The sequence below is a fragment of the Camellia sinensis genome, chromosome 13 (assembly GCF_055761805.1).
Source record: "Camellia sinensis isolate YWXY chromosome 13, ASM5576180v1, whole genome shotgun sequence".
In the NCBI taxonomy this organism is placed as follows: Eukaryota; Viridiplantae; Streptophyta; class Magnoliopsida; order Ericales; family Theaceae; genus Camellia; species Camellia sinensis.
The window spans coordinates 59,097,061-59,124,637 of NC_138973.1; the positions used below are offsets into that span (position 1 = coordinate 59,097,061).

The 27,577-nt window shown below is 38.1% G+C and overlaps 1 non-coding gene across 1 annotated transcript; it reads left to right on the forward strand.

Moving 5' to 3' along the window:
• The first annotated feature begins 436 nt into the window (after nucleotides 1-436).
• LOC114261897 (uncharacterized) lies at nucleotides 437-14,226 on the forward strand. Its single transcript, XR_014348896.1, has 11 exons — nucleotides 437-1,050; nucleotides 2,291-2,366; nucleotides 2,538-2,648; nucleotides 3,331-3,447; nucleotides 4,559-4,918; nucleotides 6,249-6,577; nucleotides 8,549-8,648; nucleotides 8,731-8,790; nucleotides 9,462-9,548; nucleotides 9,846-9,986; nucleotides 13,761-14,226. It is a non-coding gene; the product is annotated as an uncharacterized LOC114261897 (transcript).
• Nucleotides 14,227-27,577: the final 13,351 nt, after the last annotated feature.

Genomic DNA, 27,577 nt, shown 5'->3' on the forward strand with positions numbered 1-27,577 from the left:
AATATATTTTATATATATAACCACTAATTTCTAATAAAATTCATATCTTAAATCTCTCTCACACTCATTTTTACATTGATATTTCATTAGAAATTAAAAAATATATATGTATTAACTATAGCGGAGTGGAGCGTTTAGTTGACGGATTATAAATTTTAAAGTTTAAACCGTAATTAATAATTAGAACAATACAAATTAATACGAATCAATGCGATTTTAACGAATTAAACGGTATTTTGCACAGCTCTACTTGAGAGCACCCAATAATAACCCAACTTTGCTACAGACCCCACTGGGGGTCGACCCCAGTGAGGTGGCAGCCCCCCATTTGTCCAAATCACAAAAAAAAAAAAAAAAAAAAAAAAAAAAAAAAAAATTTACCAATGAGAAGCCTCCATTCATAACCTCAGTAACCTCAGTGACACCCACTGGGTCCGAGGCATTTTTCATAATAACCACTCGTAGGGTCTCGTCCTTTCAAGTCCTCCCGCTTCCCTCCCTGAGATTTTTAGAGAGAAAAAAGATTTTGAGAGAGAGAAAGAGAGAGTATTATGGAGGGGGTGTAATAATTCAATCTCATTGAATGCTCTCAACGACGCAAAAGCGATAGAATTCAATTCCTGCTAGCTAAACTGGTCCCCATTTTTTTTTTTTTTTTTCTTTTCTTTTTCTAGGCAAGGACTGCTTGACTCTCTTCACTTTCAAATTCTTCAGAGAAACAATCCCAATAAATCACACAAACCCATTAAAGAACTCTCTCTCTCATTCCTCTTTTGATAAATTTCATGCATGTTTTTCTCATTACCCATGTGTATAATCTCTGTCAAGTGTTATTGTATCTTGCTTTGCGAATGTTAGTTGTGAATTAGAAGGTAGTGAGAGTTTTTGCACATTCCAGAGTGTGATTTAAAGAAAGAAAGAAAGAAAGAAAAGATTAATGGGTGGTTTCACTGTAGATGAAGATGAAGAGGCAGCTGGTAGTGGTAGGAGAGAAAATGGAGATTCTTGCTCAGCTTCACATCTCCATGCCAAACACAGGCTCTCTAAGAGGTGCACTTCTTAGCTTCTTATGTGTTTTATTTTATTTTTAGGTCAAATTCATTTTTTATGTTGGTTTATAGTGGTTAATCATTGAGTGAAATGCTAAACTAGAACTTGAAAGAGTTTGGGTTTTCTTTAATCAAAGAAGGTGATGAAAAACAGACTTTTTCTTTTTTTGGCAAGTTATTTGTTTTTTATTTTTCAAATTCTGAATGAGCCCTGCATGTGTGTAAATTATTTAGGCAGTTGGCTGGAATGGAATGGTCATTCTATCATAATACTCATTGTTGTGTCTGGTAAGAAGAAAAGAGATGTACATTACAAATGAAATTTAGGAGAATGGCTATTCATTGGGAGGTCAAAGAATAGTGATTCCATTTCTGTCCAAAATCTTTCGTCTGCGCAATCAGTACAATAAAAATGTTTTGTTTTGCTTTCATTTACTGCCAATAACAAGGTGTCGGTTTGCTATCATTTTCTTTTTTAAACGTTGATGTTTGATTGTTGTTATGGAATACCAAAAGGATTCTCTTCTAAAAGCTGAAGTTGTTTTGGGCATCATTGTGTTTGTCAATTAATAACTGGAACTTGGCATTGAATTTATGTTACCGCCTACCTTCTGGGTGTAGTAATATCTAGTTGGTTTGTCAACTTGATACTAGGAGCTCAAGCCCTCTTGTCCTCTTGCCAAAAAAAAAAAATGTTAATAGAAAGGAAAAGATTTTGGAATGTAAATAAGAGTAACTTGGGATAGGTTGAATGCAAGTTAAGAAGTTGAATGTAAAAAAGAGGTTGAATGTAAGTTAAGTGAATAGAGATTTTGGAATTTGGTGAGTAGAGTAACTTGGGATTGGTGTGGAGAGACCAGGGAGTGATTAGATGTTGAGCTAATTTTGTATGGGCAGCTAGCCTTAATAAGCAAATTAAGTAGAATGCAATAATTCTCCAAATAAGTTATTTGCATAAAGAACACAACACATTCCTGAAAAAGATGCCGTCAGTTTTCCCAATTTATGCATTTTCCTTCTAATCGTGGTCTAGAGGCTTCCCATTTCTAAGTCTGTGAATTGGACACAATCACCTGCCATTTGATTGAAGACTGTTTACCTGGAGTTCTTATGGAAAATATTTTAGTTTCTGAGTTGACCTGTTTTGGACTTCTAGCAGTTTTGTAATATTGCATTGAAACATAGAGGTCTGTCATATCTATTGAAGATTTTTTTTTGCATTTCATTCTTTGCTTTGTCAGTGCTACTGAGAGGAACTTGGATAATCCAAGAGGTGGAGTTTCACATCCAATACAGAACGATTTCACCGAATCACATGTAATACCTTGAATCTTACGCAATGTTTGTTTTCATTTTCTCTTCCCGTTTCTTATGCAAGCTAATGCTTCAATTTAAAGATACTTATGTTCTTTAACCTTTATGTGTATTTTAGTGATGAGGTTGAATCTGAAAGATGAACTCATTTCTAACTACATCTATACATAGCAGGAATTGCAACCGTCAGAAAGCACTTGTGGAGCACAAAGTCCCCTTCTCGAGTACTCCATCAACACTAACACAGATAATGCATCAAGTCATCGAGCCTCTTTGGAAAAGGATGTAAGCTTGGGAATTTTCATTTAATTGAGATTGTGGATTATGCGAATTATATTGTACCCTTTCCTATTTGGTCCCTTGAAATTTTGTACTTGAAGTTGTGGCTAGATATATTCATAGGTCAATGAGGAAAATAGGAATTCCCACCCAAGAATTGAAAAGAATCAACGCAATATTGTTTTATTATATATACTCAGAGGGGCTATATTGGCTGTGAATCAGATCTCGAAGCAATCTATATAGATTGACAGCCTCCATTATGTTTTTGCTAGCAAAGTCCACTACTTTTGGTTTTGGATCTTTCAAATCATTTTATTTCTCTTTGAAAATATCCAGAACCGTCTTGTTTAATTGTCTGAAATATTGTCATCCCTGGATACAATGCAACGGAATCATATTAATATACCTGCTTTACAACTTACAAGCCTTGGGTAAAAAAAGAATATCACAGTCTAACCGAGCACGATCTTTTCAATATTGAATCTTGTGTCATGCGAGAGATTGCATGTGGACAAAGGATATTCTTTGAATGTTCTTGTCCACAGCGATGACAAAATACTGACCTGTTGAGCATATTGTCGTACACTGAGTTTCACCTATGGCCTTAATCTGCATACTTCAAATTCCTTTTTTTAATAAGCTACTTGTATCAACTTTCTTTCACAAACAATGCACTAATTTACAGATTGAGCAGCTGCAATTACGTTTGCAGCAAGAGAAATCTTTGAGGATGGTGCTTGAGAGGGCAATGGGTCGTGTTTCTAGTACCTTATCTCCTGGACACAGGCATTTTGTTGCGCAGGTAACTTGAGATAACTCAAAATTTGAAGATCTTCCGCAAAAACGAGTCTAGAGCAGCAGTTTTGCTATTTGAAATAATTAATATTAGTTAATACAATTCATTGATGCAAAAAATAGCTGGAAATTTTTATTAACATCCAGATGTACAGTTTTACAATTGAGGGGGGTCAAGTAATATTCAGTATAGTTGAGGGGATGTCAGTGTAATTATGATCACTTTGGTCACCCTACAAATATTCATCACCATTGTGTTGTGTAAACTCTAACCTTACTGGTTTTTTGACAACTCACCATTATGCATTTTATTTACATATTTAGGAGAAACCTACGAAGCACAGACACTTCTAAAAGGGTGTGTATCCGTGTCGGACACTTTCCCGACATATGTCCGACATTCATCCAAACGTGTCTTATTTTTGTGAAAAGAATTTAGACTTGGACTCTCTTTGTTCACTTGGAGGATACACGTGTCCATTGCTTAAACACGTGTGTCCATTGATTAGACACATATGGAACTAATTATAAATTGGAACAAAATAATTTAGAATACGATAATAAAAGAAAAATAAGGTCAACTTATAAAAATTAGTGTTATATTGCATTTATTTATTGTCTTAGAATGATATATTCATATATATGACATATAATAAATATATAAAATTATATATTCTGTGCGTGTCCCCCAAGTGTTGTGTTTTGCATTTTTTGAAAATTGTCATGTCGGCGTGTTTGTGTTGTGTCATGTGTTCGTGTCCGTATCCGTGCTTCTTAGGGGGAAACCAATAGAACCAAGGAGCCTAAAACTGTTTTGGAATTCCAAAATTTGTAGAAAGAATCATAGGAAAAACACAATGACAATATATTCCTAATTTCACTGATATTCCTACTTCAATGAATGTATTTATTTTGTTGTTCTATAACCCTCTCTCTCAATGTGAAGCTTACATATGAATTCACCCACAGGTTATTCATAGTCCAACTATCATAACTGCATTCATTCCTTATTTTTATGCCCATAGAATTTTGTATTGTGGCTTTTTTATTTTTGTTTTTGTGCAACTAATTTTGTGAGTTAAGTGGAAAGTAACCCCCTAGATTCTGGTTCATTTTAGACAAAGGAATTGATAGCAGAGATTGAGCTACTGGAAGAAGAGGTTGCAAATCGCGAGCAGCATGTTCTCTCTCTCTACAGAAGCATTTTTGAACATTGTGTTAGTCGGCCTCCTTCTGAGCAATGCTCGGGCATGACTTCGCCAGCCCATGTGAAGAATGAATCTAGGAAACACCCAAGTGTAATTTCAAGTACCTTTTGTTCCTCAAAAAAGTTCCCTTTGAGACCTTGTCAAGCTCTGGCTTCCGCAAATGACGCGGGGAAAAGAACCTTACTGTTGCAGTCTAAGACAAGACATGCCTCATTGCTTAGTTCCAAATCCAACAACCAATTTGAGAGGACTTGGTCAGACCATCGTAAGGTAGGATATTTCTTCCCATTTATTCTTCTTCTTTAGTGTACATCTTGGTTGTGCGTGTTTCTCATCCAGTTGACTCTTTTCTTCTGTAAATTGATTTTTCATCTTAAATATAAATAAATAAAAGATTTTTTTTTTAAAAATGTGATGTGTTATGTACGATGGCTTTATTGTTTGTTCTAACATTTTATATTTGATTCCTTATCTTTGCATTATTATGTTTTTATGTCCTACTTGTCCATATAGGGGTTTTTGGCAGTAGCAGCAAGATTTTATGGAATTTTTCAGCCTGGGAGGCGTGGTTGAAACGATTCCAACACCTTAAAGCTGTATGTGGATACCAAATTGAATTCAAAGGAATGTATATCTCTATCACACTGTGAGTAGAGAGGGATGAATAATATGTTATTTATACACTTGTAGGTTTACATCATGTCAAAAATATGTACACCGTGAGAACGTTACGAGGAAAGAATTAAAAAAGGATAAGAGTATTAAGGAGTAAACTATGAAGTTTATAGCCCATCATCTTCGAGAGAATCAAGCAATCCACTATGTGTTATCTTAGTATAGCAATCAAAATATGCTATGCTCGAACTTCATGGCCTGCCTGATAATTATATGCTTCCATGTGTTTGGCCTACTTATGGAGGAGAGTTTGGCCACACGTGAGAGATGTGTTGAGAATATAAATAATTAATTACCCTTCTCTCTAAAACCCTAAGCTTTTTAGATGAGATATTGGTTAACAATTTAATAGTTGGGTGTTAGGAGGAAGTAGAATCATTCAATTGTGTATTGGATAGCATTTGAAACATTCTTCCTGGTTGATAATGTAAATGAAATCTTCTTGTGATATCTACTGGATTATTTGGGGATTTTGTGAAATATATTTACATCGTTAAACTATCTATTGCAATAGTTTAGGTTATTGGTTGAGTTCAACCATGGTGTAGTCCTGTAAGCCTCTACAAATGGTCATTAATCAGCTTTCTCTTTCTTGTCTTGTTATTGTTGTGTGCATAAGGTACTGTAGCATTTCTAATTCCATTTTCATAAAATGCAGAGCACCAAATCAAGAGTCCCTCACTTTTTTGTTCAATTCAATGCTGGTGCAGTGCAACCAATCTAGTTATTATCATTTTTTTTCTTGCAATAGGTTGTGATGCTTTTGTTAAACATGGGAAAACAAAGCATAATGAATTTTTCCCATGGAATGTAAAAACACCCTTCTCATGTTTATGATTATTTACTGCAACTTATTTTTGGTCCACAACACTAGATGGTGCCGTGCCATTTCATTATGTTAGCTGATCTTAATTATTTGTAATAGGGTCAGGAATTGCTACCAGCAATGGAGAAAACTTCTGTGCTACGAACCCTAAAAGATCATCTCTACTAGTGCCCAAGCAAGTTGTCTGAAGAAATGGTCAGGTGTATGGCTGCTGTCTACTGTTGGCTTCGTAGTTCAGCTTCTGAAAGTATAGAACAAAAACAAAACCGGTCACCTTTACTCTCAAGGTCGTCCACCAATGTTGTACTCCCCGGACGTGGAATCAGTGACGACAGGGATTGGTCATGCAAATCCATGGTTGAAATATCTTCAATATCAACTGATCAGAACAACTTCACTTGTGCATCTTATGCCATTGACAACTACAGGTGGGTTTATTACTCACTAAAAAGAGGTGGGAAAAGAAAAGAAAGAAGGCAAGAGAAGGTTGATTTTTCTGTCATCTACTTGGTTCATTCTCTATTGGGCATATATTAAGTTCCTCCAAACAGAGGACAGAAAAAAATGGAAACCAAGCATTTTCATCACCCAAAAAGCCACAATGATCTTAGATTATACAAAACTTGGGGGTAGGATATAAGTTTCCAATGCCTTTTGTGGATACAAAGATCCACATTGTTGGCTCCATGTCACTGCCACATCATACTCTCCATATGCTTTGGGTTTCATGTGTCAGCATCGGGTGGTGACACCTGGACCAACAAATGTGTTGGTGCTCCACTTTGGGGTCAAGCACTTGGGGGCTAACATACATGGTACTTTAGCCTTGAGCCCAAGCACTCAAGGGCAATCTCCAAGAAGCCCATAGGTGTGCTTGGCCTACCTTGCTCAGTTGAGTGATCCCTCAGGGCCAGCCCTGAGATTTAGGAGGCCTAAGGCGAATTTTGGAAATGGGGGCCCCTCTTACATTGAAAAAAGCCCCTCTTACATTGAAAAAAAAAAATTATAAATAAAACGATAAGTTACAACTTTTTTATTTGTTTGTAGCCACGAAAAAAATTACTTACACATAATCATTAAAATTATAAACAAAACAATTTAATGAAACAAAATTAGGGCAAAAGAATTAGGAAAAAATTATTCAATTAAAACTAATAAAGACTTAGGTAAAAAAATTAGGGCAAAATTATTTATTCCACTAAAATCTAATAGATAAAGAAGGTAAAAAAAAAAAAAATAGGGCCCATATATTGTATGTATTGTTCTTCTTGGGCCCAAACACTTTTTTTTTAAATATATATTTTCATTTTAATAAATATGGATCAAACTACACTTATAAATAAATATGGGTTAAACCATACATGGACCAAATAAAATATTTTGAGGCCTTTAAAATTGATCCTAAAACCAAAATAAAAATAAAAATATTGGGCCTAGAACATTTTACTAAATTTGGGGGCCTTATTTTTTAGCCAAAATTTTGGGGCCTAAGGCACAGGCCTTACTGGCCTTAGGCCAGGGCCGGCCCCAATCCCTCCACCTGAGTGCATCGACCTCCACTCATCATCACACTCAGACCTCCCTTGTCAACTAAGTGGACCTGAGCATGCTTCTCCGTTGATCCTTTCTCCATTGGCCTGTTGTTGTAACTCTTACAACAACCTTGGTTGGGAGGAAGCCCTAGGGACCCTTCAGAGCTAGTGTTGCAGTCATTGTGGTGTCCAAGCACTGTTGTGGGTACCTCATGCAAGTGCTGAGTATTTGTCAAGGCACTTGTCTCACTCCACCTATACACCTGTCAAAACAAGACGATATAGGTCTAGCTTGGCAGAGTAACCACCTGTTCTTCTCACTCAGGCACATGCCCTTGGCACACCATGGTAAACTGGCCTCTATGGCCTAACCCCTTTATAAATAGTGAGCCTCCTCTACCTTAGTCTCCAAGCAATCAACCCCTTTGGCTTAGAGATTTTGGTTCTCCAACACCAGGCCTATATTGTTGCCTTTCTCTCTCTCAAGACCACCTCAATTATCACCTAGCCCACCTCCAATTGTCCAGTGTCATCTCAATGCCCATCATACGGCATAAGGCTTCTTCGAGTAGCCACCCACCATCTACCATCAACATCCTTGAGAGATGTCGATATGATCTTTTCCTTGTTTTTTTTCCTCCATTTTTAGTGGGGATGGGATGCCAGGATTGGGGTAGTGATTTAATGCAAGTTGAAGTTACTGAAAGAGACCAATGCTTGTTAAGTTGAGTGGCGAAAGACATGTTGGCATGGTTCTAAACCCTAACTTTCTCCCTCCCTGCCCCCAAAATAGAGACACTTATGAGTGTAGTAGAACTCTTTCAAAGCGAGGGCTGTTAACATTTATTTCTTCTTTTCTTATATCAGAGTTCTTGTGGAACAACTGGAAAGGGTGAATGTGGCTCAGATGGAAACCAATGCCAAGATTGCATTTTGGATCAACACGTACAATTCTCTTGTCATGCATGTAAAGATCACTAACTGGTAAATAGTTTGCTTGCTCTATTTATACTCAAATGATTTTAATCTCTTCACTCTGACTCATGCAGGCATATTTAGCATACGGCATAACCCATGGCTCTTTGAGAAGGTTAGCTTTGTTTCACAAGGTAGTGCACTTCTTCTTTCAGTATCCATTTGGAAATTCATTTCTTTGACATATCAGACTTCTATATTTACACACACACAGACATATATATATATATATATTAGTGCCATGGGTGAAAAGATTTTTTTTCATGAATTGAGAGAGAGAGAGAGAGAGAGAGAGAGAAGGTTTGAACAAATTTACTCATAATCAAATAAATTTTGGTACGAGTTCCTCTTCCTTTTTTTTTTTCTTTTTTTTTTGCAGTTGCGTTTGGTTGACTCTTCATGTAGAATGTCTTTTGCTGTTATTTTCTTTGGAGTCCTCATCATTTATTATGTACTTTCATTTTCTGGTTCCTGGGGAAAAAGAACGAAAGAAAATGAAAATAAAAAAGTCTGTTGTACTTCTCAGTTTTATCAAGTTTCTATGTCAAACCCTATTCTTCCTGCCTCATAAGCCATGAAATGGACAACATTTATTGGAGGACAGCTTCCAAGAATAGGTGGGTTTTGATATAGAACTTGTAGTGTAATTTAGGACCACATGGACTCTGCTTGTGAAGACAAAAGAATTCATTCGAAATGGTTCAATGGGCTATGAATTATCATCCAAGTTTTGTCCATCCTTGTGTTTACTTTTTTTTCTATGTTACTATCTGAAAAATTGATGGGTTTCTTTTGTATAGTGCAGGCTGCTTACAGCATCAATGGCCACATTGTGAGTGCAAATACCATAGAGGAGTCAATATTCTGCTTCTGTACACCTCGAGTTGGACGGGTACTATCTTGCTCCCTTTGAAGTAGATATAGATATGGTGGCAGTTCTTGGATGCTGGTTAGTCCTCACCTACGAAAAACTAATTAGGTTGAATGGCCATAATTACCTCCCATACACTGATTTGTACACCAGCTAGCTTATAGATTGTTTTATCCATGTCCTGACCCATTTAGCATTTTTATGATTACGCTATGGCCATGAAATGTGAACTTCATGTATTTTAGCTATAATATTTTATCTTATTTTCTTTCCGTTTTCCTCTTTGTGTTTTATATCTGTTTTTTGAATGAATTACAGTGGTTTGAGATCATCCTGTCAACTGCCATGAGGAAAAGATTCGGAGAAGAAAGACAAGTCATCAGCTCGAAATTTAGTTTTCCAAATTCGCCATCCCTTGTTTGCTTCGCTCTTTGCACTGGAGCTATCTCTGATCCTGTGGTAAGTCCTTGATTCCATTACGTTTTCCTTTTATTTTCATATCATATTATAGCTAAAATATATTATGAGTTTAAAACTAATCCTTGTCCGCCAGTATCAGTTAGTCCAGGTATGACTGATGCTTTCCATTTCAGTATTAATACAGATGGATTCAATGTATACCCATTTGTCCCAATTCACATTAGTTGACAAAGGATCTTGAAGCTACCTTCTCTGAAGCTGAAGTAAGGGCAGCAATTATGGAGTGTAATGGAGATAAGGCTCCAGGCCCTGATGGTTTCAATCTTCTATTTTTTCAGAAATGTTGGAAGATAGTTCACCAGGAGGTTTTGTTGTTTCTGAGAGACTTCCATGCCAGGAGCAAACTTTCGTATGGGATTAACAGCTCCTTTATCACTCTCATTCCTAAGACCGACAATCCTATTGGGTTGTCAGACTTTAGACCCATTAGCTTGGTGGGTAGTTTGTACAAGATTCTCTCTAAGGTTCTGGCTCTTAGACTTAAGAAAGTTCTTCCTACAATTATTGGTGAAACACAATCTGCTTTCTTAGGGGGGAGAAGTGTTTTAGATGGCGTCTTTATTGCTAATGAAATTGTAGATGGATGGAAAAAATAAAGTAAAAAAGGCGTGATTATTAAACTTGATTTTGAGAAAGCTTATGATTCTGTTAATTGGGAGTTCTTGGCTTCGATGCTTCATAACTTTGGGTTTGGCTCTAAGTGGGTTTCATGGATGAAGGAGTGTATCGGTACAACAAAGTTGTCGGTTCTAGTGAATGGCTCACCTACAGAGGAATTTTCACCTCAACGAGGCCTCAGGCAAGGTGATTCCCTATCTCCTTTCCTGTTTAATATAGTGGCTGAAGGGTTGAATATTCTAATGAACAGAGCTTTAGAGGAAGGCATTATCAGAGGGGTAAAAGTTGGTGTTAATGAGGTAGTGATTTCACATCTCCAATTTGCGGATGATTCAATAATTTTTTGCGAGGCAGATTTGGATCAAATAGTGTTTATAAAGCGGATACTAAGATGCTTTGAAATCCTTTCTGGCATGAGGATAAATTTCCATAAGAGTGTGGTATGTGGAGTTGGAGTGGAGGAGGAAAGATTGGTGTCTTATGCTGATATCTTGAATTGTAAGGTACAAGGACTACCGTTTAAATTCTTAGGTTTGCCGTTGGGAGCGAATCCAGGGAGGAAATCTACTTGGAAGCCAGTTTTGGATACCATAAAGACTAGGTTGACTGGGTGGAAGAGAAGGCTACTTTCCTTTGCAGGTAGATTAACGTTGATTAAGTCCGTTTTATCTAACCTCCCGATTTATTACCTGTCTCTGTTTAGAATGCCTTGTGGTGTGGTTAGAGAGATTGAAAGGCTTGAAGCTTCTTTCCTTTGGGGTGGGAATGTTTGAAGAGGAAGGTTCATTTGGTGAAATGGACTGAAGTTACTAAAAGTCTGAACCAAGGAGGGTTGGGAATTAGAAGAATTAAGGATGTCAATGCAAGTCTACTCCTTAAATGATGGTGGAGATTTGGAAGTGAAGTAAATGCTCTTTGGAGAAGAATGGTATGTAGCAAGTATATGATTGATGAGGGTCAATGGCTCCCACCTATAAACTCATCAGCTAGACTTTCTAGAATCTGGGGTGATGTTCTTGCGGTTGCTAGTCTGAATCAACCTCTTGTGGAGTTCTTTGTGGAGAAATTTCAGATCAAGGCGGGTAAGGGGAGTAGAATCAAATTCTGGTATGATAAGTGGCTTGGTGGTAGTTGTCTTAAAGATGAATTTCCTAGATTATTTAGTTTGTCAACAGTAAAAGATGGTTCATTGTCCTTCTTTTTTGAAAGGAAATTCAGCTCCGGGGTTTGGAATTTTTGCTTCCGTAGGCCATTATATGATTGGGAAAAGGCTGAGGCAAACAGGTTGGAAGAAGTGCTTTTGGTGACCCCTTCTATAGGACTGAATGAGGAAGACTGCCCTGTTTGGAATGGTTCTGTTGGTGACAAGTTTAAGGCCTCAGATATTTATCGGTATAGTGATTCCCTCTTGGGCCCTTCTCTCCAACTATGTAAGTTTGTGTGGAATAATGACATTCCCCCCAAAGTTCAATTTTTTGGGTGGTTAGCCTGGAGGAATAGAGTGAAAACAGGGGTCTTCTTAAAACATATAGGTGTGCTGAACAATGAGGCTCCTGTGCTATGTGTTTTTTGTAAAGTGGAGAATGAATCTGCTGTGCATGTTTTACTTCACTGTCCATTCTCATGGCAGGTATGGTCTGATGTAATGATTTGGTGGGGGTGTATATGGGTGGTGCCAAGGAATATTGATGGATTGTTTCATTGGTGGATAGGATGGAAGTATAAGAGATTAGCTAGGAGATTGTGGAGAGCCTTGCCATGTATTATACTTTGGTCCATCTGGAAGCTAAGGAATGAATGTTTGTTCTATGGAGTGCAACCAAGTGCATTTGAGTTAGGTGAGCTGATAAAGATTAGATTTGCTTTATGGGCTAAAGCTGCTGTAAAAAAGATCAAGTACTCTGTCTTGGATCTAACCATCAATTTGGCTCAGGTTAAGGAATGCATTTGAGGAAGGCCATGGTTTCTATTCAGCTTATAGCCTGCTGAGTTTGGTTTCTGGACTGGCTTTGGGGTGTATGGTCTGATATAATCGGCGTATATAATCTGATGACTGCTGCTGTGAACCTGTGGAGCTGCTGTAGGTATACTGCTGTGTGTTAATCTGATGACTGCTGCTGTGAACCTGCTGTGTGTGATGCTGTAAGTGGGCTAATCTGTTGTGGGCTAATCTGCTGCTGAAAATTCTGCTGTGTGTATGCTTCTGTAAGTGGCTATCTCTGTAACAGAGGGGTGTGCTACTCTGTCACTCCCTGGAGGCTAATCTGATGCTGTGATTTCTCTGTTGGTTATCTCTGTTGGCTAATCTGCTGAGTGGATGGTTCGGTGAGTGGTTATCTCTGTTGGTTCCTCACCAACAGGGTTTTGGTTTGGTGATGCCATGTGATGGCTTGCACTTTTCCTCTCTTTTGTTGATGTTTCTTCCTTCTTGTAAGGTTTCCATCATCAATAAAGGGATCTTTGTTGTTGATCAAACCTTATTGCAGTTTCTAATTAATGGGATCTGAATTTGACATTTGTTGAGCAAGTTGTTTATAGTGATTCTGATCATATTTCCTTCACATTGATCTCTAGAATGACTTTTAATCAGTGACAAAGCTATGATTGGGGCCATTCAACAATTCATCACTAATAAGTTTTAAGTGTATGAAATATGCAAGAGCACACTTTTCTTTTCCATATACACTAAAGTGGAATTTTTTTTTATTTTTTATTTTTATAATAACCAAGAAGTTAGAAAAGCAAGGACCTCAAAAAATTAACCTATTGCGGAATTTCTAATGATTAATTTCGCACAAATATAGCAACATTATTGTATAGTAAAAGCCTTGTTAAATTGATAGTAAATATGAACAAACAATTGAAAGTAAAATCCCATACTCCAAATCGATCTAGTTGTGATAAAGATGCAGGTAGAAATGAAGGTGAAAGCATGACGATTAGTGCTTTTTGCTAGTATTGCATTTCTACTTCTAACTTGGATTTTCCTTTTTTCCCCTTCACACGGGCAGACTTTTTCTGCTTCTTTAAATGATTTAACTATCTCATCTCACTATTAAATCTAAATATAATCCTTCAAATTCACACAAATGTTAAAGCAGTTGACGAAATCTATTGTTCATTGAATTTTTGTAGCTAAAAGTCTACATGGCATCAAATGTTAGAGAGGAACTCGAAGCAGCAAAAAGGGATTTTCTTCAAGCAAATGTTGTTGTTAAGAAGTCAAAGAAAGTGTTTCTTCCAAAGTTGCTTGAAAGATTTGCAAAGGAAGCCTCTATCGCCTCGGATGATCTTATCAATTGGGTTGCTGAAAATGTTGATAAGAAGCTTCATGATTTGATACAGAAATGCATCGATTGCAGAACGTATAGAAAGGCGTCGCAGGTCATAGAGTGGTTACCTTACAATATGAGGTTCAGGTATGTGTTTTCTAAGGATTTGACTGAGAATCCATGGTGGGTATTACTTTTTTTTCTTCTCAATTCTTGGGATGAAATTTACCTTGTCATTGGCCCTTACTGTTGCTTGAAATGAGCTAAAAATTCATGTCCATATACTTCAAAGTGCAAGTGATTTTACTCATTGTACATTTGATTGTTTAGATCATGCTGTTTTCAGATGCAATTCTGTGGGATCCTGTGATCTGAAATTACTTCTGTGGATGGGCTTTAATTGAATCAGCTATTGTCTATTGCATATAGGATCAAAGGATAATAGTTACTTGGGTTGAAAATTTTTGGTAGGGAATCCAACATGATGCAATAAAATTACTGTTGTATCTCCTTTTGTGGTGACAACAAAACGAAATATAACCCAAAACACAAGAGCCAAAGTAATGCTTTGAGAATTTTTTTAAAATATTTTATTTTAATAATCGAGAATTGATTTTAGGCAGACACTTTGAACTTCTTTTAGAATTGCGAACTCAGATATGGACGATTACCCTCTTATCTTATATATTGTGCAAAGTGGAATATGAGGATTCAAATATAAAATCTCATGGATTCAAACAATTTACCATCTTAAAGTGATTAATATTTGAGATGTGGTGTCAAACATTAACGCTTTAACGGATGTGGTAAAGTTAAAATAACATCATGTTCTTGAGGTAAATTGAGAGAAATCAAAGAATAATGATTATATAAATAGAATATTTGTACATAATTTTGAGACAAAACAATTAATTTAAAAATTTTCATGGTCGCATCATTTTTGATGAGTTTTTTGTATGAAAATTTTATTTGTAAATTAATTTTTGAAATAAAAATGACTATTTTCATAATAAACACTAAAAACCATTTGGGCCTTTTTAAAATTAGATCATAGCTTATGGCTTCGGAAAAAAAAAAAAAAATGAAAGCCGACAAGAGTGTTTGGTAACATAAAAGACAAACTTTTGAAAGCAATTGGCAACCAAAGCTAAAAGGTCAGTTGAGTTAAATTTTAACCAAAAATTTTGGCATGAGTTCTAATCTTAAAAAAAGTTGCTTCTCTTAAAAGTGCTACATTTCTAACCTTTGACACGTTTAATCCAACCTCGGATTTTTTTATTAGAAATTTATTCAAAAAATATGCATCATCCATTAATTTTTTAAGATTTAGGTCCCATCATTCGAGAATTGAATATGGATCATCTATTAATTTTCTAAGTAAATTCTGAGCTTAAATTTTTGGTTTTTAACTTTTACGGTTGCCCTAATTTAACACCAGTGCGGATTGTTAGAGCATTTTGTTGCATAGAGCTGTAAAATAAATATAATTATTTTAACGCGTTAAAATTTATTTGAAATCAGTTTATCATGCAAATATGGTAAACTTCAAGTTATTACACTAGGTATATTTAGGGGTAATGATACATCCCACTAAAAGTGGTGCTCTAAAACACCACTAATGAGTTGGCAAGCATTTTAACCAAAAAAAAAAAAAAACACAAGACACAAGCAGTGGGTCCCGTCCACTGCCACATCACTAGTGGTGCTTTTAGAGCACCACTTTTAGTGGTCTCAAGCATTATTGGTATATCTAGTCCTCCCAACAGTATCGGAAGTGATATATTGACTTTGTTTAACAACCGTCAAAAAGTCCCATTTTTTTTTTTTTTTTTTTCTAAATTTCTATTAAATTTTTCTACTTTTCTTAGAGCATCTCCAACGGTGAATCAGATTTTTCATCAAATCTGAGTAAAAAATGACTCATTTCACCAAATCTGGTACCAGATACTCCAACGGTTCATCTTTCACCAAATCTGTTCCGGGACAATCGGGTGGTCGACCGGCTGGTCGACCGATGAGTGAAATTTTTTTTTTTTTGAATTATCTGAACCGTTTTTGTTGAACTTTCTGAACTTTTTCCGGGACGACTGGGAGGTCGACCGGCTAGTCGACCGGCCGGTTGACCGGCAGGAAATTTTTTTTTGAACTGTTTGAACTTTTTTTTGAACTGTTTGAATCTTTTACTGGTTGACCAGTTGGTCAACCGGCTGGTCGACCGGTTGGTATCACCCCAACGGTCAGTAACAGTGATTTGGTGAAATGCTTCGCCTGTTTTCAGTTTGATGAAATGTTTGGTAAAATCTCATTTTGATATCGATTTGGTTCAACCGTTGGAGCATCAAACAGTAACTTTTTCACCAAATTTTAAATTTGATGCTGGGTTTGATGAACCGTTGGAAATGATCTTATTCATATGCTCAATGAGGATTTAAAAAAAGTAAAAGCTTTTGAAATAAAAAAATTTAAAAAAAAATATTAAACCCATAAAAGTCAACATTTTCTATTTTTTTTAGTGGACTTATTCTTACAAATTTTTTTTTTCCTTCCGTTGATATAAATCTTTTAGGGGGGGGGGGAAGGTCCTACTATGCGTTTGTTTGGACGGACTGGATAAGGGGGGATTGTAATCTATCCTACTATTAGTCCTAGAATACATTGTCCTGGGACTATTTGGTTAGACTAAATTTGTATCCTATGTTTGTTTAGTCATGGGATTAGATTTCTGGATTGGATTATTTTTAGTTATCCAATGTTTGTTTGGGATATTATGGAGAAGGATAAATGCTCAAATGACTATTTTACCATTTTCAATTATTTACTAAGTAATAGCAATATTAAACATAGTTTTAATATTTTAATTATTTTTAACTAGATTAAATAAAAATTTGTTTTATTTTATTTTTTGCACAATATTTTAATTATTTTAATTTATTATTTTCAATTAAATTAAATTTATATTTTATAATTTATATTTTTTATTTAATATATAATTTAAATTTATAAATAATTAAAAATAATTTTATTTAATATATAAATTAAATTTTCAACACCACTAAAAAAATTTAATTTATAAGGCCATAATTTATAATTTATTATTTTTAAATAAATTTAATTTATAATTTATATTTTTTATTTAATATATAATTTTAAATTAACAACACTAAAAAAATAATTTAATTTAATATGTAAATTTAATTTTTTAACAACACTAAAAAAATTTAATTTATAGGGCCATAATTTATAATTTATTATTTTTAATTAAATTTAATTTATAATTTATAATTAAAATTTTTTATTTAATATATAATTTTAAATTAACAACACTAGAAAAATAATTTATAAATGTTCAAAAGACTATTTTATCCTTTTTTAATTGTTTGCTAAGTAATAGCATGGAGGGTAAAATGAAAATTTTACAAAATAATCTCATGGGATACCAATCCAATGGTTTCTATCCCACCCTCTCCCATGGGATATGATAGTCCCATATTTGTGGGACTAATAGTCCGCAGGAAAAAAAATGAAACAAACAATGGACTATTAGTCAGTGGGACTAATAGTCCAATCTCGACCCCTAATCCTTCAAAACAAACACACCCTAAGTATTAGGACAATTTATTATTATTATTATTTTTTATACTTTCCAAGTGCATCTAATCTAATAGAATTTAAAAAAAAAAAGGTTTTCTTATTTTATTTTTTTAAATCACTAAAGACAACACAAAATAATAATAATAATAATAATAATAATAATAATTGCCAAGCTCACTCTAAAAATATCTTTCTTGAATAATTACACAATTTTTTTCCCCATAAAACTTATTTCTATGCTTTTTGTTTATTCTTTTACTAAGAATTTCCTTGATGTCATGCAAAATACACATATTGCTCAAGTGAACATCACTCGACTTCGCTCAATTACTAGTAGTTCCAATTATGTTTTCAAATGAATATTTAAAGTTATCAACTTATTATTTTAAATATCTACATATCATATATTAGAGTGGATGCTATGATTTAAATCTTATCAATTATTATTAAAAAAAAAAATTGGAAAATAAAATATGCATGTATGTATAGCAATAGATACTGAGCCATGCAAATTGTGAAAATCAATATTATATTTAGATGGATGGAGATGGAAAGGGAAGGAAGTGTAGTAGGAGGGTTAGGAAAAGAAAGATAATGGAATGACTTTTTGTTTTTATTTCTAAAAATATGAAAATAAAAACAAAGAAAATGAAGACATAACTACACAGAAAATTATTCCTCTTATTTTGATAATTAAAAGGAGAAGAGGTGAAATTATTTTGGTTTTGAAGTGGTTGGATATATATTTTTCGTTTTATATAGAAGGGGGTGCGAATTCATATTTTTATTAAGGCTTCGTTTGGCAAGTTAACATTTTAGTTAAAAAGTTACTAAAAAAGTTAAAAAGCCTATAACTTATTCTAAAAAGTTAAAGATTCTCTTTTCTTTTTACTTTTTGCACATCTTTTCGTAAAAAGTCAAAAAATCACTTCAAACATACTAATTTTTTTTACCTCATATTTTAGCCAAAAAATTAAAAAATTATTAAAATAACCTAATCCTAAATGAGGCTTAAGGGGTAAAATAACCTATCACTATCTCTTTTGATTTCCACACCAAAACCTCCAAAGTTTAGATGTGAACAATTGTGAAATACTAGTGTAATTCTTGTGTGTAAGTAGAAATTGTATTGGGTGTAAATGATAAACGTCTCCTATTCAAGTATAGTGCTTGATGCAAATAATTGTGACTCCCATCCCTTTCCACCTATTCTAGTAGTCACCCTAGCCCTTTTCTACTATCTTCACTGTTACCCTAACTTTCTTCCACTACATCCATCGCCACCCAGGCTCTTTCCACAAATTTGCATATCCATTATTTTAAAAATTCTAAACTCGATATATCCTTTTTCGACTCATGTCATCGTCAAGTGGATGGAATGAAAGAGATAAAAGGGTGCCAAAAAAAACAAAAGAGTAAAAGCAACTAGACAGATAATTTATGGGAGATTTTACGGGTATGTTTGGTAACGTTTATGTTTTCAGCTTATATTTATAAAAATTTATAAACTGATTTTTGTTTATTTTTTGTTTATTTTTAGAAAAACATAAACTACAAACGCGTTTGGTAATTGACAAAATGTTTAAAAAATTTTAAAAACGTAAAAAAGAGTGAGAAATGGCAAGTGGCGGCAGAAGACGGTAGTAGAAAGTGGTGACGGTGGGTGGTGGGTAACGGGTGGTGGCGGGTGGTGACGGGTGGGTGGTGGTGGTGGTTGGTGGGTGGGTGACGGTGGCGGGTGGTAGGGAGTGGGTGGTAGTAGTGGTGGTGGTGGTGGTGGCAGGTGGGTGGCAAATGACGGGTGGTGATGGGTGGTGGCGGGTGGTGGTGGTGGGTGGGTGGGTGATGGTGGCAGGTGGGTGGCGGATAGCGGATAGTGGTGTGTGGTGGCGGGTGGGTGGTGGTGGCGGGTGGTCATGGTGGGTGGGTGGGTGACAGTGGCGGGTGGTAGTGAGTGGGTGGTAGTGGTGGTGGTGGCGGCGGGTGGTGGGTGGTGGTAGCAGGTGGGTGGCGGATGGCAGGTAGTGGTAGGTGGTGGCAGGTGGTGACGGTGGTGGGTGGTGGGTGGTAGCGAGTGGGTAGTGGTGGTGGTGGTGGTAGGTGGTGGATGGTGGTGGCAGGTGGGTGGGTGGCGGGTGGGTAGTGGTGGTGGTGGTGGTGGTGGTGGTGGGTGGTGGGTAGTGGTGGAGGGTGGGTGACAAGTGGCTGGTAGCTGGTGGTGGTGGGTGGCGGGTGGTGGATAGTGGTGGCAGGTGGGTGGTGAGTGGTGGTGGCGGGCGGTGGATGGTAGTGGCGGGTGGTGGGTGGTGGCGGGTGGATGGCTGGTGGGTGGTGGTGGTGGTGGTGGTGGCGAGGGGTGGGTGGTGGTGGTGAGTGGGTGGCAGTTGGGTGGTGGCAGGTGGGTGGTGGCCGGTGGTGGCTGGTGGTGGCAGGTGAGTGGTGAGTGGTGGTGGTAGGTGGTGGTGGGGGGTGGGTGGTGGTGGCGGAAGACAGTGGTGGAAAATGGGTGGCGGGTGGTGGTTAGTGTTGGATGGTAAAAAAAAAAAACTCAAAACAAAAACACATTTTTTGAGTTTACATTTTTTGGCCAAATTTATAAACTGAGACCACTGATTTATAAATCAAAAATTTACCAAACAAGTTTTTATTTGAGTTTTTAAAATTTTTGTAAATATAAACAGAAAACTGAAAACGATGCTGTTTGGTAACACTTACGTTTTCAGTTTTCTGTTTATATTTACAAAAATTTTAAAAACTCAAATAAAAACTTGTTTGGTAAAATTTTTGATTTATAAATCAGTGGTCTCAGTTTATAAATTTGGCTAAAGAATGAAAACACAAAAAATATGTTTCCGTTTTGAATTTTGAATTTTTTTTTTTTTACTACTCAACACTAGCCACCACCCGCCACCATTTTCCACTACCGTCTTCCGCCACCACCACCAACCTCCCACCACCACCTGCCACCACCACTCACCACCCATCATCCGCCACCACCACTAACCAGCCACCACCCGCCACCAGCTACCTGCCACCCACTCGCCACCACCATCTATCCCTCGCCACCACCACCACTACCACCCACCACCCACCTGCCATCCACCCGCCACCACCACCCGCCACTTACTTGCCACCACCACCCGCCACCTACTTGCCAACACCACCCGCCGCCACCACCACTACCACTCACCACCTACCCGCCACCCACTTGCCGCCACCACCCACCACCCACCACCACTACACACTCGTTATCACCTACCACCCGCTACCGTTACCCACCCACCCACCACCACCACCTACCCGCCACCACCCACCACCCGCCATTCGCCACCCACCTGCCACCACCACCTACTCGTTACCACCCACCACCCGCCACCGTCACCCACCCACCCACCACCATTACCACCACCGACTCGCCACCATCCACCCCTTGCCGCCACCACCACTACCGCCACCACCACCACTACCCACCATTCACCAGTCATCCACCCACCACCCGCCACTACCATCCACCGCTCGCCACCACCACACGCCACCACCACTCACCACCCACCTGCCACCACCCACCACCACCACTCACTCGCTACCACCTACCACTCGCCACCGTCACCCACCCACCTACCACCACCACCTGCCACCCACCTGCCACCACCACCACCCACCACTCGCCACCACCACCCACTCGCTACCGCCCACCACCCGCCATCGTCACCCACCCACCCACCCATCACCACCACCGCCCACCCGCCACCACCTAACACCACCAGCTACCCACCATCCACCGTCACCGCTTTCCACGACCGTCTTCCGCCACCACTTGCCACTACTTGCTATTTCTCACTTTTTTTTATATTTTTAAATTTTTTAAAACATTTTGTCAATTACCAAACGTGTTTGTAGTTTATGTTTTTCTAAAAATAAATAAAAAATAAACAAAAATCAGTTTATAAAATTTTTGTAAATATAAACTGAAAACGTAAACGTTACCAAACACACTAAGTGTTACCAAACAGCACCTACGCTTTAATATATTAAATCAATTTTATGTATGTTACTTATTAAAAGTTATCATTGGTTTACTAAAAACTTATTTAAAATTCTTTAAAAAGAACAAAATATTAACAAAATAAATAATTAAAAAATATTTGAATGTAGTTTTTTTTAGTGAAGTAGGGACTTCAATTAATTAAATACACTTCAATAAGGTCCTATTTGGTACAACTCAGGAAGGATTGTTTATGAACAATGCTTTGTCTTTAATTTTGTAGTTATCCACTTTCAATTTGAAATACAAATAAGGCTTATAAAAAGTCAGGAGAATGATGATTTACATACTGTACGAGTACGATTTAATCTTCTCGTATAATCCTATTAATCAAGTTTGCACTATTCCAAACGTCGTCGCTTTACTACCTGAAAACACAAACGTGAGCTAGTCGGCGGGTGTGTGCCGAAAACCCCTCCGATGCCTAAGTCAGCAACTAGACAATTGACAATAAGTTCTGTGTATTGAAGAGTAAAAATTGTAATACCTGTACATAGATCCTGCCATGAGCTTTTATATATTCCGCCTGGCACAATCCTAGTAAAACTTCAACTCTCTTTAGTAGAGTCCTCCTAGGAATCACAAAGATAATACTTATCTTTTTACACCCTCCTCACTACTTAACCAAGTAAGATGGCTCCACTACGGTCTGGTAGTAGCACAATCGAGCTAACACTGCCTTGCCTTGCAACAGTTTTAACCGCGCTTACTTAGCTCGGTGTTACCTTGGTCCAGAGCACCTTCCAGTTCAGTTCTCCTTCCACCTATATCTCAGTCCAGAGCACCCAGACCAGGCTACTAGCAGACATCCTTGACCGAACTGACGGGATCAAGGACAAAGCTATGCAGGCCATTACCTCGGCCCATAGCTCGGTCCACTTTCCATCTGGTCTTAGTTCGGCCCAAGTTTACACATAAATTACCTTCTCAATTGCCTCTTAATTCTATCTGCAAAGCATGATTTAGGATTATTATTCTCTAACCGAGCTAAAACATACAAGCCAACCGAACTAAAACGAGCAACACCACCGAGATTAATATATTCAACCCCCACCGAGCTGGGTTAGCTCGGTCTTCAGTACTGTGCCTGTCACAGCCCGTCGCTTCACGTACCTGACATCATGTCCTGTTGTGACACGTGGCACATGTCTATTGATTTTTCAAACTGTGACAGTCATCCCACATTTATCAAAAAAACGTTTGAAAAGTTCCGTCGTTTTCGTGCCTATTCAAAACCCATTTCTTGAATCACACCCTCACTGTTCATCATCTTCCCTTCTGCGCTTCTGAGACCTGCTTCTATGCCCCCTGTGCTCCAGTCCCTTCCGCTTCACTTGCTCTCTTGCTGGTTGGATTTTTCTTTCTCGCTCAAACTCATAAGTTTGTTTAATACCTCTTTTTTATGTTCATTTGTATTTTATTTCTATACCTTCAGCGTTTAATCTCCATACATGTGTGTTTATATGCACTATCATGTTTGAACAAATACCATCAACCCAAAAACCTCATACTCAGGCTTAAAAGCTCACCAACTAGATTTGAAAAACATGATATTTGATCCAAAGTCGTGCTGTAACCAAACTAGGTACTTGTTTAGTGACTTTTAGGCTTGTTTCTGACCGAGTTATAAACCTTGAGTCGGTCCCGTTTCTCGGTCGAGCTGAAAACTGACCGTAGCCCAGATGTAGCCGAGCTAGGTTTATTTTACTCTGCCTGTTTACTTAGCCCGGTCTAGTTATCTGGGCATAAAACTTTATTTTCACTTTGTAGACTCAACTAGGTTGGCCAGACACACCTTTAGCACTCTGCCACTGGGCTTTTTTGCTTAACTGAGCTATCATAAGTCACACCTATGCCGAGCTAGGCTGTCGCTTCCATTTTAACAAAATCTTTCTTTAAGTTTCCATGGGTAAATACCGACTCCTAGTAGACTCGCCTGGAGCCATGGCTGAATTCCGTAGAGACTACCATATTCTTGAGGACGTCCACCTCTCATTAACCGAGCTAGACACCACGCCTTGGGACAAACCGGGCTTTGACCCTTTCACAGTAATATCAATTGTAGAAGCTGGGCTTCGGTTCCCCATACAGCCCCTTGTATGTGAATTCCTTCGCCAGACAAGATTGTGTCCAACCCAACTTTCCACAAATACTTACAGAATAATAAACGGCATCGCCGAGCTAAACCGCATGCTCGACCTCAACCTCGGATTGGCCGAGTTATTTCATCAATATTCGCTCGGCCAAAATGACGATGGTTGGGTGTACTACCTTCGAGTAAAGAGAGGCCGAGAAAAAATTATAAAAAACACACCGGATTTCCTTTGGGTTTCTGGTAATTTTGAAGACCAGGAAACCCAGATACCGGGCTACAATATAAACTGCAATAAAGAAACTACTGGTAAGAACACTTCAGTTTATTTATTCTTGTGCTAACCTGTTTCTTGCTTTTCTTGTTTGCAGATTTAATGCAACTCAAATCACACTATACTTACGCCAATCAGGACGCCCTTCGCGCCGCATTCCGATACTACAAACATAATTGGGCTAAGCTTTTAAACTTTCGAATCGACCTACCGATACAGTGGAAGGAGGAAAACAAGAGTCACCGACTTCCTTTTGGAGCCTTCCCCCGAGCCAGATCCTACACTTTCCCAAATCAACTTAATCCCACTTACAGAAGAACAATAAATGAAAAAAAGGAAGGCTGTGCGAGCACTCATCACCGAGCAGACCTCCGGTGAAGTGCCAACTGGGCTAGAGTCATCCGGTCAACAACGTGAAACCGTGGTTGCCCTTCCAACTGCCAGGGTCACCACATCTTGGCGGAGCAAGCGTGCACGCACCTCATTGACCGAACCGCAGCGCCTGGTTGACGAGAAAGACACTGTGCTTCCTGAGGCTACGCTGCTGAGCCCAGAGTCCGTGCACTCCGACCGAGCAAGCCTTTCAGAATGGGCACCAACAATAACTTCTAAGAACCGTGCTATACCCACCACGGACTCGGTGGTTGTTGACAAGGACCACACGCTTGCCTTCAACCTCTTCAAAAGTGTGTATCTGCCACCAGATATGGAGCACCATGACCACTTAATCGAGCTAAAGGCCATCCGCTCGGTAACCATGTCGATGGTGCTTGTAAGTGCTACCCTCTCTTTGTTTCCATTTTTTAACCATCTGTTTGCTCGGTTTTAACATAATCACTACCTCTTCTTCTGTAGGCCTTACAGAAAAACCACATTGCCTATAAGCCCGTACTGGAGCTTCACAAAATAGTGCGGTCGGCCATGGCGGATGCCAGCGCTAAGTCGGCCAAGCTAAATAAGGCCAAGCAAAGAATGGCCGAGCTCGAATCCGAAAATGCACCACTTACCACGCTAGTCAACACGGCGGAAGTCGACAAACAAAAGGCGCTAGCCGAAAGGAAAAACCGCTACCTACGCGAACTGGCCAAGCTAGAAAACAAGAAAGATGCTGAGCTCACCGAGTTGAAAAAGAAAATGGAAGATGCTGACGACCGCGGCTACAAAGAAGGAGAGGCCACCTATGTCTTGCAATGTGAAGTTGTTAAAGACATCTTCTTCAAATGTGGATGGAAGGTGGCTGTTCTGAAGCTCGGTCAGGGGCAAGACACTGAGATCTTCCAAAACCCTTCCCCTCACTTCATTCCAAGTTACATAGCGGACTACGCCAATGCTATTCAACAGAAGCTTTTCCAAAAGGGGGGAAGAAGGAAGAATCCCCTGATCCAAACAATGCCCTGTCTATAATCAGTGATCACGGTCTCCAGAGTCTTCAGACAGCTCAGATGGAGCCACTCAGCCAACCGGTGCCAAGCACGGTTGAGGGGGTGCCTGTGACCGACCTACCCTTAGGAGCACTCGCTGAAACCGGCCTACCGAGTGGCGAAGCTCGGGTTGATCTGGATGCTGACTTTGATGATCTTTTTGCTTGATTTCTCTTTGTATTTTTCTTTTTAAGAAAATATAATCGGGCTATAAGCCCCTCTTGTACTTATTTATTAATGAAATGAAACTTGAAATAAAACTTTCCTGTTTTCACATCTTTCTGTTCGGTTAATGCACTAACTTCCTTCATCTTTTTGTTTGGTGAATGCACTAACTTTAAGCCTAGTAGGCCTATCTTGGCTCGGCCAAACAAGGCCTTCACTTATCCTACCCACCTTGTTTGGCCGATATAAGAATCTCGGCCATACAATAACCTCAGGTATTTAACCAAGTGTTGGTCAAGCCTGCCAACCTTCAGCCTAGATCCTTATCTCGGCTGAAGAACAAAAAATGTTTGGTCAAACCTGCCAAACTTCCTTCAGCCTAGATCCTTATATTGGCTGAAGAAAGAAAAAGTGTTGGTCAAACCTGCCAACTTTCAGCCTAGATCCTTATCTCGGCTGAAGAACAAAAGATGTTTGGTCAAACCTGTCAAACTTTCTTCAGCCTAGATCCTTATCTTGGTTGAAGAACAAAAGATGTTTGGTCAAACTTGCCAAACTTCCTTTAGCCTAGATCCTTATCTCGGCTGAAGCAAGAAAAATGTTGGTCAAACCTGCCAAACTTCTTTAGCCTAGATCTTTATCTCGGCTGAAGAATAAAAGATGTTTGGTCAAACCTGCCAACCTTCTTTAGCCTAGATCCTTATCTCGGCTGAAGAACAAAAGATGTTTGGTCAAACCTGCTAAACTTCCTTCAGCCTAGATCCTTATCTCGGCTGAAGAACAAAAGATGTTTGGTCAAACCTGCCAAACTTCTTTCAGCCTAGATCTTTATCTTGGCTAAAGAAAGAAAAAGTGTTGGTCAAACCTGCCAAATTTGTTGATTGCCCCTAGTTGGCAATGACTATGAACAACTTTTACAGTAGAAATAATAGTGCTGGAAAAAACTACGGCTCTGTTTGTTTGTGTTTTCAAATTAAGTTTCAACACGTGAACTCCCGCTTCATGTTTGGATAGGTAGTTCAAAATACAATTCCGCGTGTTAATTCAAATTGCAGTTTGAAAACTCGTTTAGCAGCTTGTACTTCACTTCTCCACTTTCAACGTTTCTGCCTTCTTTCTCTTTGATCTGAAAAGCTTCCATGTTCTTCTCCATCGTCTTTGAAAATTTCACGTGAACCACATCTTTCTTTCTCTCTTTGATCTGAAAAGCTTCTATGTCCTTCTTTATCGTCTCTGAAAATTTCACGTGAACCTCATATTTCTTTATCTGTATCAAACATCAGTACTCAAGATTCTTTACGGGTAAGCTTCACAGAGAAGTCAGACTCATTTGATAAATAATGAATCCACCCAACCCGCGCTCCCTACTCGTATCATCTTTCACAAATCGACTGCCTTACAATTTGTGCATTGTGGAAGATTCTTATTGCGAGCAACCAAACAACGACGAGTGCGATGTGAAATAACTCACAAATTTGTTGATATTTTGTTATAGAGAAATGATTTGAAAAATTCATCCCTAATTTTATTTTTATTTTTTTTTTTCAGGTCAAATTTATCAAATCTATTGTCGAATCCGACAAGCAAAGAGTGGCACATTCAGTCAGTATACACATTCCATCACCGGCGATAACTGTTCAACTCTCACTATTCTGGTAAATAAATTCTTCATCTGTTATGTACAAATGATTTCAGACGAGTCGAAATCAGTTCTCAAATGTTTTCTGAGAAGTGTAACCGAGTATTTTTTTAGTTTTAGATGTTTTGTGATTTTTCTGAACTGTTTCAACCAATTTGGTAAATAAATCTTCATCTGTTATGTACAAATGATTTCAGAGAAGTGGAAATCAGTTCCCAATGATTTCTCAGAATTTGTAGACGAGTATTTTTTATTTCAGATCTGTTGGTATTTTAAATTCTAAACTATTTGAACCCTTTGCCACGAAGAGAATTTGAGCCGGCAGTACCTGGAACACTCGGCCAGTCGTCCCCTGGGTCATCCGGCCGGTCGACCTACACATCCTCCCCTTCGTCCCCAGCTTCTTCTACTTTTCCTTTTCTTCCTTTATTTCTTCCTTACTTCTTCTTCTAC